General features: G+C 32.8%; 1 long non-coding RNA gene across 1 annotated transcript; it reads right to left on the bottom strand.

Moving 5' to 3' along the window:
- Window positions 1–6,093: 6,093 nt before the first annotated feature.
- On the bottom strand, window positions 6,094–8,675 carry LOC127122035 (uncharacterized). Its single transcript, XR_007803504.1, has 2 exons — window positions 8,407–8,675; window positions 6,094–8,020 (listed from the first exon to the last, which is right to left on the bottom strand). It is a non-coding gene; the product is annotated as an uncharacterized LOC127122035 (long non-coding RNA).
- Between the last annotated feature and the right edge of the window lie 5,830 nt (window positions 8,676–14,505).

The raw sequence follows: 14,505 nt of genomic DNA, 5'->3' as shown, positions 1-14,505 counted from the left end.
GATCCATATATGATGATTGGAACCAATGTGAACCTTTATTTGGTTGATCTTTTGCACTAAGGTCTCAAACTCTAGATGTGAGCTTGATGAGGCATATGTGGATACATACACTACCTACAAAAGAAATAACACTACACTAAACATATTTTTGGTATTTTGGTTAGTAAACAAAGAAAAACAAAGTATGATACAATCACAAATGCTTGGTGATCTCTCCTAATGCAAACCCAATGAATGAGGGGTGAGGATGATGCCAAGGTGTGATCCCAAAGCCAATGCAAATGATGAGATGGCATGAGGGATTTTAGGGGTCAAAATTGGGGTCTTACAGCTGCACCTATTTAAGGTCATTCTAGCCGAGGATGTGAAGGTTAAAATATTCGTATCAACTCGGTAGAATGGACTTAAATAAAAACATCAAGAAACAAATTTTGGTCCGTAAGAGACCTCATGATGCATATGATATGAATGCAAAAATAATATTTGTGGGGAATATATTGCCATAAAGGAAAAGAATCTGGAAGAGACTGAAAGTCCACAGGAGCATAATTCATTCCATAAGGAAAAGACTTCAGGGAATAAAAAGCTATGCGTAGGCCAGGCTACATCTTAAAAACTGTCGGAGACACAAGGGGATTTCCATGATAATAAATTAATGGAAAGAATCAGACTGAGGAAAAAAAGAATCTGCATGTATTGAGATAACACCAATACAACAAGAAACACCCGTTGGGGAAATGCGTAAATCAGAACAAAGCTGAAATACACAAACACCCAAAAGGAAATTCGATTTCACAAAGAAATATGAATCTAAACTCAACTGGGGAAGAAGAAGCTTCAACACATGAGAAAAAGAGATATATTATCTACCACTTGCTACTGGGTAAGAAGATAATATACTCGAGCAGACAGATATTCGTTACCGGTTAAGGTAAACATATCAAGGATGACTCGCTGAGGAAAAAATGAGGAATATTCATCACCGGTTACTGGGTAAGAATAGCCTACTGGGGAAAAATGAAATAATAGGATTTACAACTACCGGTTTACTGGGTAGAAGACCAAAGAGAGAGCATCTATCACCAGTTAAGATGAACATATCAAGGATAAACTCAAAGGAAGAATATATGTTACTGGTTAAGGTGAGCATATCAAGAATAAACTACCGGGGAAAATAGGATTTAGAACTACCGGTTTACTAGGTAGAAGATCAAAGAGAGAGTATCTGTCACCGATTAAAGTGAACATATCAAGGATAAACTCGAAGGGAGAGTCACCAACTATCGATTAGGGCAGCTTAACAAAGGTGACCGTCCTCAAAACAATTAGATTTATATCTACCATTTACTAGGTAGAATACCGAACAGGAAGAATATCCATCATTGGTAAAAGTGAACATATCAAGGATAGACTTACTGGAAAAGAAGGATTTACAACTACCGGATTACTGGGTAGAAGACCAAAGAGGGAGTATCTATCACCTATTAAAGTGAACATGTCAAGGATAAACTCAACAGGAAGAATATCCGTCATCAGTTGAGATGAACATATCAATGATAGAATTCCTGGGGAAACGAAAGAAACGAATCCACTGGAAAAAGAAGAAGTAAATTACCTTTTATCGGTTACTGGGTAAATCACAGGTAAAGTACTCAACATCAAGAAGGATATTACTGGTTATTGGGTAACAAACTCTTGGGGGACCAAAAGATCTATCTAGGTAAGAACCAGAAAGAAACGGTCAAACAAGACTCAACCCAATGAGGACATAACTCAAGGGGAGCGGTTCCATCAAGATAATGCACTAAGGAGAAGACAGAAATAATAGTCATCCACGAGGAAATAACTTAGTGGGGAAAGAGAAAGGATAAACTCTTTCTGCTTAAGGGGCTGGCACTCTATATCGAAAGAGGACAGACACACCCAATCTACACGGGGAAATGATATCACCAAAGTAGGGGATAAGATAAAAAGGTCAATGGCATAAAATGCATAATGAAATATCTGATGTTATGTTTTATGCATGTGTATGCATGAATATGTATATAATTATGCTGACAAATGAGCACAAAGGATACAAACAGGAAGACCCAAACATCATAACTAGATACTCGACTAATCTCAACAAGATGGGAACACCAACTGAAAATCCTGCTAGGGATGAAAATAAATCATCGAGGATATAAATCCTAACTGAAATATATTCAATTCCCTGGGGATGGCATACAACCAAGTGCTCAAGGAAGATTGGCTTGACTTCAGAAGCTTGCAGGAGATGAATGGAGGCAAGGAAAAGCTTGAACTCTTGGAGTTTCAATCTCAAGACAGAATGAGATTTGAAGCTCGATTTTCAAATGAAAACCTTCAAGATTATCCTTTAATGGTGAGGGTTTGGATTGCAAGTTCAAAGCTTGGGCATGAGGTCCTCAATTCTGAGCCATGAGGGTTGTATTTATAGCCAATGTGATTCATTTCCACACACTTCTAAATTTTGCCAAATTTAGCAATTTCCATTGCATACTTGCATGGGTGTGTGATAGGCCCATTAAGTGATGTATTCAGGCCCAAAAATGTGGCCATGCATTTGAATTTGAAATCATGTCATGTGGCCATGCATTTGAATTTGAAATGTGAAGGTGAAATCCATCCAAATGGTCCTTTGAAAAGAACCCATGCACAAGTCTTTCATTCTTTGACCAAATGAGATGATCTTAGACTTTTTGGAAAGGTGAGATCAAGGGGAACAAATTTCATGTTGAACAATTTTCCTTTTGAAGCTTGGATCATGATGAATTTTGAGGTGGAATTTTGGAAAATCAAACATATTTGAAAATTTTCTAAGTACCAAGTCAAATGTTCACTTCTTCCACCTTGAATAACTTTTGCTATGGACTTCAAAATGGAAACGTTCCTTCATCACAGTTGTATTTCTTTCAAACCTATTAAATTTGGTCACAAATTTTACCTCATTTGGGTTTGGGATGAAGAAGTTATGCATTTTAGAAGTTGAGGAAAATCACTTGTTCAATGGTAATGGCCCAAAATGACCTATAAAGTTTCCTCTTGGCACATGCATTTGCAAGTTTAATTTGTACTTCTTCCAAAAATCAAAGTTAAAAAGGACATCTTGAATTTGATCATGAACTTGAATAGCTTTCATCTCATAAAAATTTAGCAAGTTATGGTCCTTGGAAGTTGACCTCCTAACTAGGGTTTAGATAAAATGACCTATAATTGTTCACCATAAAAAATAACTTTTCAAGAAAAACTAGCTATTTACTTCAACATGAAAGTTGTTTGGAATGTCATAAGGAGTAATGTTGATCTTGGAATCATTTTCATATGACAAAATTGTAGGAGATAGAGTCTAGGGAATCCCAGTTTTAATATGTTGACTTTCTCTGGTCAACCACCATGAACCATCTTGAAAACTTGAAGTTATCTTCATATTTAGAACTCATGGAGGATCATATATCTGTAAGATGATGTAATATGAATTATCCCTTGAAATATTTTATCAAATGTTGAAGAAAATTGTTTAGGAAGTCACACAAGATACCTAGATGAATTAGGGTTTCCAAGGCAAACAAGCTTCAAACTCTTGATGAATTCTTGATCAAAATGATATGTGAAGACCGTGGGGATACATATATGATGTATAGAGTAAATGTGAACCATCTCTTGATTAGTCTCCTTGCATTGAGGGTCTTAAACCCTAGATATGAGCTTGATGGAGCATGGGTGAACACACACACTACCTACAAAAGTAACAAACTATACATAGACATATTTTTGGCATTTTGGTTAGTAAATAATGAAAAACAAAGTATGATACAATCAAATATGCTTGGTTACCTCTCTCAATGCAAACTCAATGAATAAGGGGTAAGGAGGATGCCAAGGTGTGATCCCAAAGTCAATGCATATGATGAGATGTCATAAGGGATCTTAGGGCCAAAATTGGGGTTTTAGACAATCCACCAATATATTTTTTTATGGTTTTTGTTGTTATTAGGTAATTTAAAGTCCTAATACCACAAACAGAATAAAATCACAAGCACGCAATATGATACAAGCACGAAATATGGCTCAAGTGAGCAAAGTGAAAATGACTGAAACATAAACAAGTTGCATGAAATGTAAATGGTAATGAATGATAAAGTGAATAATATTTAATTTCATTAAAGTAAATTACATGAAAAAATAAATTCAATACAAAGGAATGTTAGTGAAATGTTAATGGAAGAAGAAAAATTGTTTAGTACATTCTTTGGAGAACACTCAACCATCCACTCACAAGCATGAAGATATGAACCAAGACATGATCCATGAGAAGGGATCCAACTTGGATAAATCAACAAGTATGTCACTAGCTCTCACAAATGGAAAATAGGTTAAATATTCACACAATGCCATGAGGAATGGGATACTTACAATCTCACTTACAAAAATGCTATGCCTTTGGGTCAAAATTTAGCTATATGTTAAGCAATTGCAATTGGACTTATGTATAAGTCACAACTATCTGAGGTCGGGGCAATAAAGATATTGGTGTTAATGCATGCTAGAGACATGGTATAATGAACTAAGCTTCTAAAACATACCACACACAAAAATAAAATGGGATGAACCTATCTCAATCAAGCTCATGTTGATTCATCTGACACAAGCTTATTGATGAATCAACTAGCGTTTTGATTTGTTGAGAAATCATTGGTCAATGATGGATAAGGGAAGAAGGATATTAAGATGAAGAGAAATGGAAATGGAAAGCTAAATTGATCAAGGGAGCAATTCCATCTGATCAATACTATCCATTCATGTTGAGGGATGAAGTTTACACTTCATCAACCCCCTAAATCCAATAGTATTGATCAAATAGAAGTTGAAATCAACCATGATCAAGGAAAAACAGAAGATGCAACATCACAAGATCAATCAAATAGCTCAAAATAATATTCAAACAATTAATCAAATTAAAATCAATTTTTAAATGAATAAAAATGCATTTTAAAAGAGGAAACCTCAAATCCCTTCAAATCACCAAATAAATGGCCAAGGGATTTATCCTAGGTCAAACAAGGCCAAAGGACCTTAGACAAAATTTTTGAGAATTTTTGGAAAGTCAAAAGTATTTAAAATTAATTAAAAACAAGTCAAAAACTATTAAATTCACAAAAATTATCAAATCCAGTCCAAAAAATGATTTTAATTCAAAATATGGAAGATGAAATTATTTAAAGATTTTTTGTGAAAGTCCCATAATTTTTGGATTAAAATTGAAATTATTATGAATTTAATAAGAAAGACGTATTTAAAATCTTAAAATGAAAATCAATTAAATCAGAAAAAAGGAGGATCATCAGATCTCCTTCATTAATTGAGGTGGCAGATCTGATAGCCACACGCATGAGGCCTATTGTGGACCAAAGTCAATGCACAACAAACATGGTAATCAGAACCAAGGGCCAAGATTAGAAGGTATGGACGAAATTAGATGACCTGGATCATTCAAGCGCACCACCGGAGCCCTAGCTCTGGTCTTCTTCTTCGGTGACCTTCACCGGACTGGTCCAACCAAAAGTTTCACAAAAATGGAATATACACACATGGTTTTAAAGAGAAAATCACGAGGAACACGAATCTGACCTCCATTTCTTCCAATTCTCACTATATAGAAAGATATGTGGAATTGAAAAATGAGGTATGCAAATTGAGTTGCTTCAATTTGAACCCAAAACAACTCAATCTTGTTGCCTACATTGGTAGGACTTCAGCCAACCATAGATCAAGTAAAATTATGGAGAATAGAGAGAGAATTGAAGACTTGAAGTTTCTGAAAGTTCACCTTCGGGTGGAGAATTCTGAGCTAGATCTCAATGCAAATGATGTTGGCCTTGCTTCCTCTTGCTTGCAGGAGATGATTGGGACACAAAAGGCTTTGAGTCCTTGGAGTTTTAGTTCAAAAACAGAAAGAGAACTAAAAATCGATTTCAATTGAAACCTTCAAGATATTCTGTCAGTGGAGGTTAGGGGTTTGCAGATCAAAGCTTGGGCAAGGGTCATGCAATTATGAGGCAATGCACATGTATATATAGGCCTGTGAATTCATTTTCACACCATTTAAAAAATTGGCCAAATTTAGCAACTTGCATTTATGGGCATGCATTTAGGCCCAAATAATGATTGCAATAAGTCTAAATTCGTTTACAAATGATGCTGAGATCACTTCATGAAGCCATGCAATGTTGGTTGAAAATTGAGTTCAATAGTTTTCAAATAGGGTCATTCAAAATAACTATGTGCAAATCCCTCAATTTCGATCCAAATGCAATGATCTTAGACTCTTTGGAAAGATAACATGAAGGGGAACAACTTTTATGTTGGAATTTTTTCCATTTGGAGCTTGGATCATGATGAATTTTGGTGTGGAAGTTGGAGGAACCAAACATATTTGAAAATTTTCTAAGTTAAAAGTCAAATGACCATTTTTTCCACCGTGAATAACTTTCCCTATGAGCTTCAAATGACTTTGGTTCCTTCTTCAAAGTTGTATCTCTTTCAATGATTTTAAATTTGGTCACAAATTTGACACCATTTGCAACTTGCATGACGGAGTTATGGATTTTAGAAGTTGAGGAAAATTGCTTGTTCAACGGTGATGACCCAAAATGACCTGTAATGTTTTCTCTTAGTACATGCCATTGTAAGTGGAATTTGACCTTTATCAAAGAAGAAAAGTTGAATAAGACATCTTGAAATTGTTCATGAAACTTGGATCTTATTCATATCATAATAATTGAGGAAGTTATGGTTCTTGGAAGTTGACCTTCTATCTAGAGCACAAACAAAATGACCTATAATCTCTCACCATAAAAATGACTTTCCAAGCAAAATTAGCTCTTTATGCAAACATGAAATTTGTTTGTAATGTCATAAATAGTAACTTTTCTTTTGGAATCATTTTCATATGACAAAAATTGTAGGAGATAGAGTCTAGGGAACCCTAGATTTGACTAGTTGACTTTTCTAGTCAAACTCCTTGAACCAACTTGCAAACCTGAAGTTCCTTTGCTCTTAGAAGCTCATGGAGGATCATATATGTATAAGATGAAGTACAATGGTGCATTCCTTGATAATATTTGATCAAATGTTGAAGAAACTTGTTGAGGAAGGCACACAAGATACCTAGATGAATTAGGGTTTCCATGACAAACAAACTTCAATCTCTTGATGAATTCTTGATCAAAATGACAAATAAAGAACATGGGGATCCATATATGATGCTTGAAACCAATGTGAACCTTTCTTTGATTGATCTCTTGCACCGAGGGTCTCAAGCCTTAGATGTGAGCTTGATGAGGCATAAGTGGATGCACACACTACCTCCAAAAGAAATAACACTACACTAGACATATTTTTGGTATTTTGGTTAGTAAACAAAGAAAAACAAAGTATGATACAATCACAAATTTTTGGTGATCTCTCCCAATGCAAACCCAATGAATGAGGGGTGAGGAGGATGTGAATGTGTGATCTCAAAGCCAATGCAAATAATGAGATGACATGAAGGATCTTAGAAGTCAAAATTGGAGTCTTACATGTTGCACACATATCTGGTTTTGAAATTGTATTTATTAAAACAAAGTAACAAATAATTTCCTTAATTGATTTACAGAAGACAACTCACTTGCTTTGATAATTGCATCAATGTATTTTTTTTATTATCTTCCAATAATCCCAAAGCGTAACACACATCTTAAAAATTAGTGTGGGTATAACCATCAATAGTATTTATAATTTTATAGCCTGTACAACCACTTGTTAGCAATATCCTCCTATAGTATAATTCACCTGTTCCAAGTATATAGGTAAGTCTCCCAATAGATAATCCTTGTTTCCTTGGCTGCCACCTCTTTTATTGTAAGAAATAAACAAACATGGATGGAAATTCAGCATAACTGAGATCTCTTCCCACTATAAAAGTTTTATCACCCTCAAACCAAGCCAAGAACATTTCCTGAGCATATTTTAATTAATTAACAACACTATCAATTGGGTATTTATCATCAAATGCAACTGATTATCCATTTTCAAGATAAATGTAAGTTAACCACATATGACCACCTTTCATGAATATTAAAAAAGCAAATAAACTCCAAACAACCTCACACGGTGATAGATTTGTAGTCATAGTATTGTTTGATCTCATCAACATCATGTTTTTTCCAAAAGATTAAATAATTTTTCCAATCTCAATTGTAGCTCAATCAGGACCTTTATTTATATTTTGAACAAATATTTTATGAGAAAATACATAATTCAATAAACTATAAGATTGTAATGAATAAATAATGAAAATTTATGAATTGAAATAGATATTAAAATAGTTAATAGAATACATACCTCAAATGACCCATTATATTTTCTAATTTATTTTCAGGATCATCAATATTTAGTTGAGCAAAATTCGGGTTGGAACTATCTTTTGGCTATAAACTCCCAATTCGATGATAATTTTGACCACTAAGAATGAATTTGAGGAGGACCACCTCCATCATTGATTGAGTTTTGAACCTTCACACCAATTGAGGTAAATTAGAACATGTTGTTACAGACTATAATGTGATTAGTGAAATGTTTGTTCATATATGATGTTTTTCACAAATAGTGAGAGAAGCAATTTTGGTGGTATCTTCAGAAATGGAATATCAATTTTTCCTTTTTAATAACATAATAAAAAATATACCTATCAGTAGGGCCGGTCCAAATAAATTAGAGGCCCGTTCTAATTTTAATAATAGGTCATTAATAAAATAAATTATAATTTATTTTAATTTTTTGATTAAGAAGAATAAATATTATTAATATAATAATATTTTTAGTGCGTAATTATAATGACAATATAACATTATAAAAAAATAAATGAATAACAAATATTTAAATTTGAATGAAGAGATATTAATATTTATCCGTTTAAACAAATCTTACCGAAACTACTATAATATTTATATTGATAGAATATATTATAAGAGAAAATAGATGATTCACTGACAGTGTTAACAAAAGACGATCATATATTCATCAAATCAATTTGAAAAATTTAAATTATTTGTATGATATGACAAAATAATATATTCTATTAAATAACAATGTAAAACAATTTTACACTATCGATGCATATTGATTAAACTCATATTATAATTTATAATATATAAAATAAGTTGATAAACCGTATAATATTTATTTAAGAGTTCATAATTAAGAAATATCTTTCTTAAAAATTACAAGACAATCAATATACAACTTAACTTTGTGTTACATCAAAAGATCATTCATACCTTAGTAAATTTTAAATTTGGAGAATTCAACATATGAACCATTAATATAAAATTGATATTAATTCAATGACACCAAATAGTAAATACTACTACTATTCTATTGTATAATTGAATGTTATGCTGTTATACTTAAACACGTATTTTAAAGTAGTAATGACATATTAAAAAATTAAATCAATTATATACTATACAATGTAGTGTTAGTTTATGTATTAAATTATCATTATTCATTCAACATGGAGACGCAAAAGTAGCAATATATAACAGTATTGGTGGAGCACAAGATACATAATACCAAGAATAATAGCATCGTCCCGAATCCTGTACTATACTATATATATTTTTATTGTATTGGTGGAGCACAAGATACATAATACCAAGAATAATAGCATCATCCCAAATCCTATACTATATATATTTTTATTTTGAGGCCCCATGGACATTTGAGGCCTTGTGCTGTGGCACCAGTTGCACAGGCACAGGGCCGGGCCTGCCTATCCGACTCTGCTTGTCTTTTATGATCTTTCTTCATACCATAAAATTGCATTGCAGTATCAACATCAAATTCAACATTGTCCAATATTTACACACTCTAAAATGGAACATTCATATGGAATTAGTAAAAGATAAGCATACCTTAGCCTTTTCAAATATTTATTTAAGTATATCAAAAGGATAAATATGTTAGACAAATGACTTCAAACACAAGAGAGAAAGTGAATTATTGTATTCAAAATTCACAATTAAATTTTAAGTTTTATTACTTAACAATAACTTGTGTCACTAATCAAAGTAAAATAAACAATGGAAAATAAAACACATTAAAGTAAATATCATATATTAAGAGATAAGGGTTGAGAGAGATGACATCAGTGATTTATCAAAGTTCGATCGAACATTGGCCTACTCCTGTCTGCACTAGTGATTTTTACTATGAAGTTGAGCTCTTACAAGTTATTTCCACAAACCTTCAATACAATTGAATCTAGAGATTTTACAATGGCTTATCCCCAACCAAACAGGAAGCTTTTATCCATACTGAGCTAACAAATCGGTTAGAGATTTTTTAGGATGATTTCAAGAACCAAACAGAGATTTTATGACTGGTTAATCTCAAAAACCAATCTCAATTTCCCAAGAATAAGACACTTTTGACAGTAATAACAACAACACTACACCAATGCGATTTCCCAAAAATGCTTCAAAAGAAGTTGACACTTTTCGAATCGACTGGGTCATTGAAAATATTTTTAAGAGTTTTGATAGTTAAAAAAGGTTCAAAAGAGATTTTAAGTGTGTGTGTGTGTGTGTGTGTGTGTGTGTGTGTGTGAGAGAGAGAGAGAGAGAGAGAGAGAGAGAGAAGAGAATGAGAGAGAGAGAGAGTATGCGTGTGGGAGATAGATAGTGTGTGTATGAGTGTGCGCATATGTGTGTATGTGTGTGTGTGTGTGTGTGTGTGTGAGAGAGAGAGAGAGAGAGAGAGAGAGAGAGATAGAAGAGAAAGAGATAGATAGATAGATAGATAGATAGATAGATAGATATGCAGAGAGAGAGAGAGAGAGAGAGAGAGAGAGAGAGAGAGAGAGAGAGAGAGAAAGTGTATATATGTGTGTGTGTGACACACACACACACACAAAAAGAGAAAGAGAGAGAGAGAGAGAGAGAGAGATTTGCCTTAGTATTTTAAGAGTTACTCTCGTGCTTTTACAAAACTATAGTCACTCATACAGACACGACCAAACAAACTTTCACACTTTCTCTCTTTCATAACTCAAAGGATTTCCAAATTCTTTGCAACATACGTTGATTATATAAACACTGTAATAGAATCTTGAATTTCCTACTTGATGAGCCTTGATATGTCTTCAAGCTTGGTTACCATCATCAGAGAGTTGTAAAGCAATTACCACTGGCTTCAACAATCATTGGTGTTGTTGTCACTAAAGCATTTAGAAAGGTTCTCAATAGGATCATATGCTTTATACATGCAAGCACCTAAATCCACATTCTTCTCCTTTTTGATAATGACATTTCATCTCTCAAGTAGGTGGAAAATGAAACAATAAGTAGATAAAAATGTAGTGTTCAAACTCCCCTTCAAATGATTAGAGAGTATACTCTACTTTTCTTGAGAGTATACTCCTCCATTGTCATAATAAAAACGTCGGAAAATAAATAAAACACGTTGATCACCTATTAGTAGAAACTAAATTTACTAAGCAATTAATAAATCACTTACTAGAGAGTGAATTTGATATTTCGAATTTTCAATCTCTCTTAAGTGTACTACTTTAAAACCTCATGATAACTTGAGAAAACCTCATGAAATACACCATCAACGTCTTGTTCAAATCCATCACGATTGACAAGTGCCATCAGGTAACCACTTTTTCTTCTACACCTAAGGTATTATATATAACTCTTTCATCTTTCAATTTTAATCTGCATCATATCATAAACATCCTTGCATAAGGATCCGTTAGTAGCATCGAATATGCAAAAATAACATGCACAAGAAGGAAATGGATTTGAAAAATGTTATATCATTCTTCCTTCTTAGAAACTTGCTTTCAAGCATAAAACTGTTCAGATTATCAAACAAAGCTCTAGAAGCTTGTTTCATATCATAGAGAGCCCTTTCATTTTTAAAGCATGCGTAAAATCGGAAGAATGATCAACATACACTTCCTTATGGATGTGATTATTCAATAATGCACTCTTTACATTCATTTGAATGATTTTATGAAAATATAATGCACGAGAAATCTAGAAACATCCTTGTCGCTTCTAGTCGAGCTACTAAAGCATAAGTTTAATATAAATTTATGATTTGCTTTTTATTGTAACCTTTCACAACGTGCCTTATTTTATTTATCAAAAAAATTCCAAAAAATCAAGTTTGTTGTTAAAGATCCACTAAGGTTCCAACCACTCAATTAGCTTAGGAATGGGTTCCCATATGTTATTTCTCTCAAATTAATTTAACTTTTGTTGCATAGAAAGATACCTGTGTTCTTTGACGATGGCTTCATCAATTTTCTTTGGCTCAATTTGTGAAACAAAAGCCATAAGGTTACATACCTTGATAAGGGAGAGTTGATATGCAATTACCTTAGAAATATCTTCATTAACATTCTGAATGGGATGGTCCTTAATGGTCCTCCATTCTAAAGATAGACATTGATTCTCTAAGTTGACTTCTTAAACTCGAGTCTCTCAATTTGGACATCTAGCTTCCTCTTGTCTTTGAATATTTTTATTTCCTTTTATTATCATCTTCGAAAGGTGTTCTTTCAGGGACACCTGCACAATTAACAACATATACTTCTACCTACTAGGGGTTATTTCTCCAAAGGTAATATGTATGAGTCCTTCTATAGTTATGGTCTTTTTCAAATGAAGTTTTACAAATATTTTACATTAAGGTTTTTAAGTACCATGCATATAGAAAAAATGAACATACTCTATTACCTTTGTTACACAACTTACTTAAAACTAAGTAACTTGTGCAATAAAGCTTTATTCAATTAGAACAACTAAAGGCTAATATTATTACCGAAAAATAAAAATTCAATGATTATGTCTTATTTTTTTTATTCAAAGAGATTTCTTCTCTCGTAGGAGTGGAACAATAGAACACATTTATTTCTTTGTTTGTGTGATTTGAAGTGCAACTATCAATATCATAATATGCATCACAATGTGACTTTTCTACCTTTAGTATCCAAATCTTTTTGGGTTCTTTGATGTTAGTGGAGTGAATATTATGAGTAGTTATCTTTTTATTTTATATTCACAATTCTCTTTATAAAAGTATGAAGGAGGATGTCCTTCTTTGCTCACATGGATTTTCTTAATAAAACAGAACATGACAATATGACATTCTTTATTATATTAGTTGCATTTTAAGGTCTTCAGTGGGAAGGGGACTTAGCATTGCAAATGTTACTAAAGATTTTACTGTTTTTCTTAGGTTCTTAATCAAGACCAGCCTTATTATAAGATTCTCTTTGGTTTCCTAATAAAAGATTCAAGTTGTTTCTTCCTTTAGTGAGTTTATCAAGTATGTTTTGAAGATCATCAATCTTATTTTTCACAATGTTATATTGATCCCACTTGATAGATTCATCTTAGTCTTTGTGAAAGGAGGAAGAATTGTTAATTAGATCGTTTTTTCTCTATGTAAGGTTTTCTATTTCTTTCAACATGTTTTTATTTTTTAATACAAGGGAAGAGATAATGTCTTTGGAGGTAGAGATAATTTTTTCTAATCTACTTGTTTCTTTTGTTAGCTTCATACAAAAGCGAAATATACCTTGATAGGAAAAGTGATAATTGATCTCATCTTCTTGATGATTTACCATAAGACAAATGTTTTATTCTACCTTATCTGAGGGGTCCATATCATCGTTATCCCATTATATGTATGCACTCTTTTCTTTTCTTTGGGATTTCTTGAACTTTATTTAATTTTGGTTTCTTCTCTGGTTTTAATGGCAACTTTGTTTGATGTGATCTTTCTCTCCGCATTGATGACATATATGAATGAACATGGAGTTTTCTTCACTTTGCTCTTGGAGACTTGGAGTTTATTTTTCATGCTTTATGAACTCCTTCAGTTTTAGAAACATGAATTCCATGAGTTCATTACTTTTACTTTGACACTCTTTATCTTCTGGATCCATATCTTAATGCTTGTGGATTTTAGTGTAATACTTTCTTATTTATCTTTTCTTCTTCATCATCAACAGTCTCTCTAGCTCCATCTCATATTCCTGCAACTTACAAAAAAGTGTATGTGTGTCCATAGTTGCAAGATCCCTAGCTTCACAAATTACAGTGACTTTAGGTTGCACACTACAATTTAAGCATTTAAGAATTTTCACAATTAGCTCCTCATTTGAAAATATTTTTCCAAGAGTTCTCATATGACTCACGATATAAGTAAATCGTGTTTGCATTTGATTTATGTCTCTTTAGGTTTTATTCTGAAAAGTTCATACCCGTGAATTAATGTGCCCAAACTTTTCCTTTTTATCTCATTAGTTCCTTCATGGGTAACTTGAAGGATATTCTACATTTCCTTCGCACTCTCTCAATGAGAAAATCACAAAAACTCATCAATACTGAAAGTGCTAGTGATGAAAGCTTTCGCATTCAAATT

Source organism: Lathyrus oleraceus, chromosome 1 (assembly GCF_024323335.1).
Source record: "Lathyrus oleraceus cultivar Zhongwan6 chromosome 1, CAAS_Psat_ZW6_1.0, whole genome shotgun sequence".
Classification (NCBI taxonomy): Eukaryota; Viridiplantae; Streptophyta; class Magnoliopsida; order Fabales; family Fabaceae; genus Lathyrus; species Lathyrus oleraceus.
This window is presented reverse-complemented; position numbering and strand designations above follow the sequence as displayed.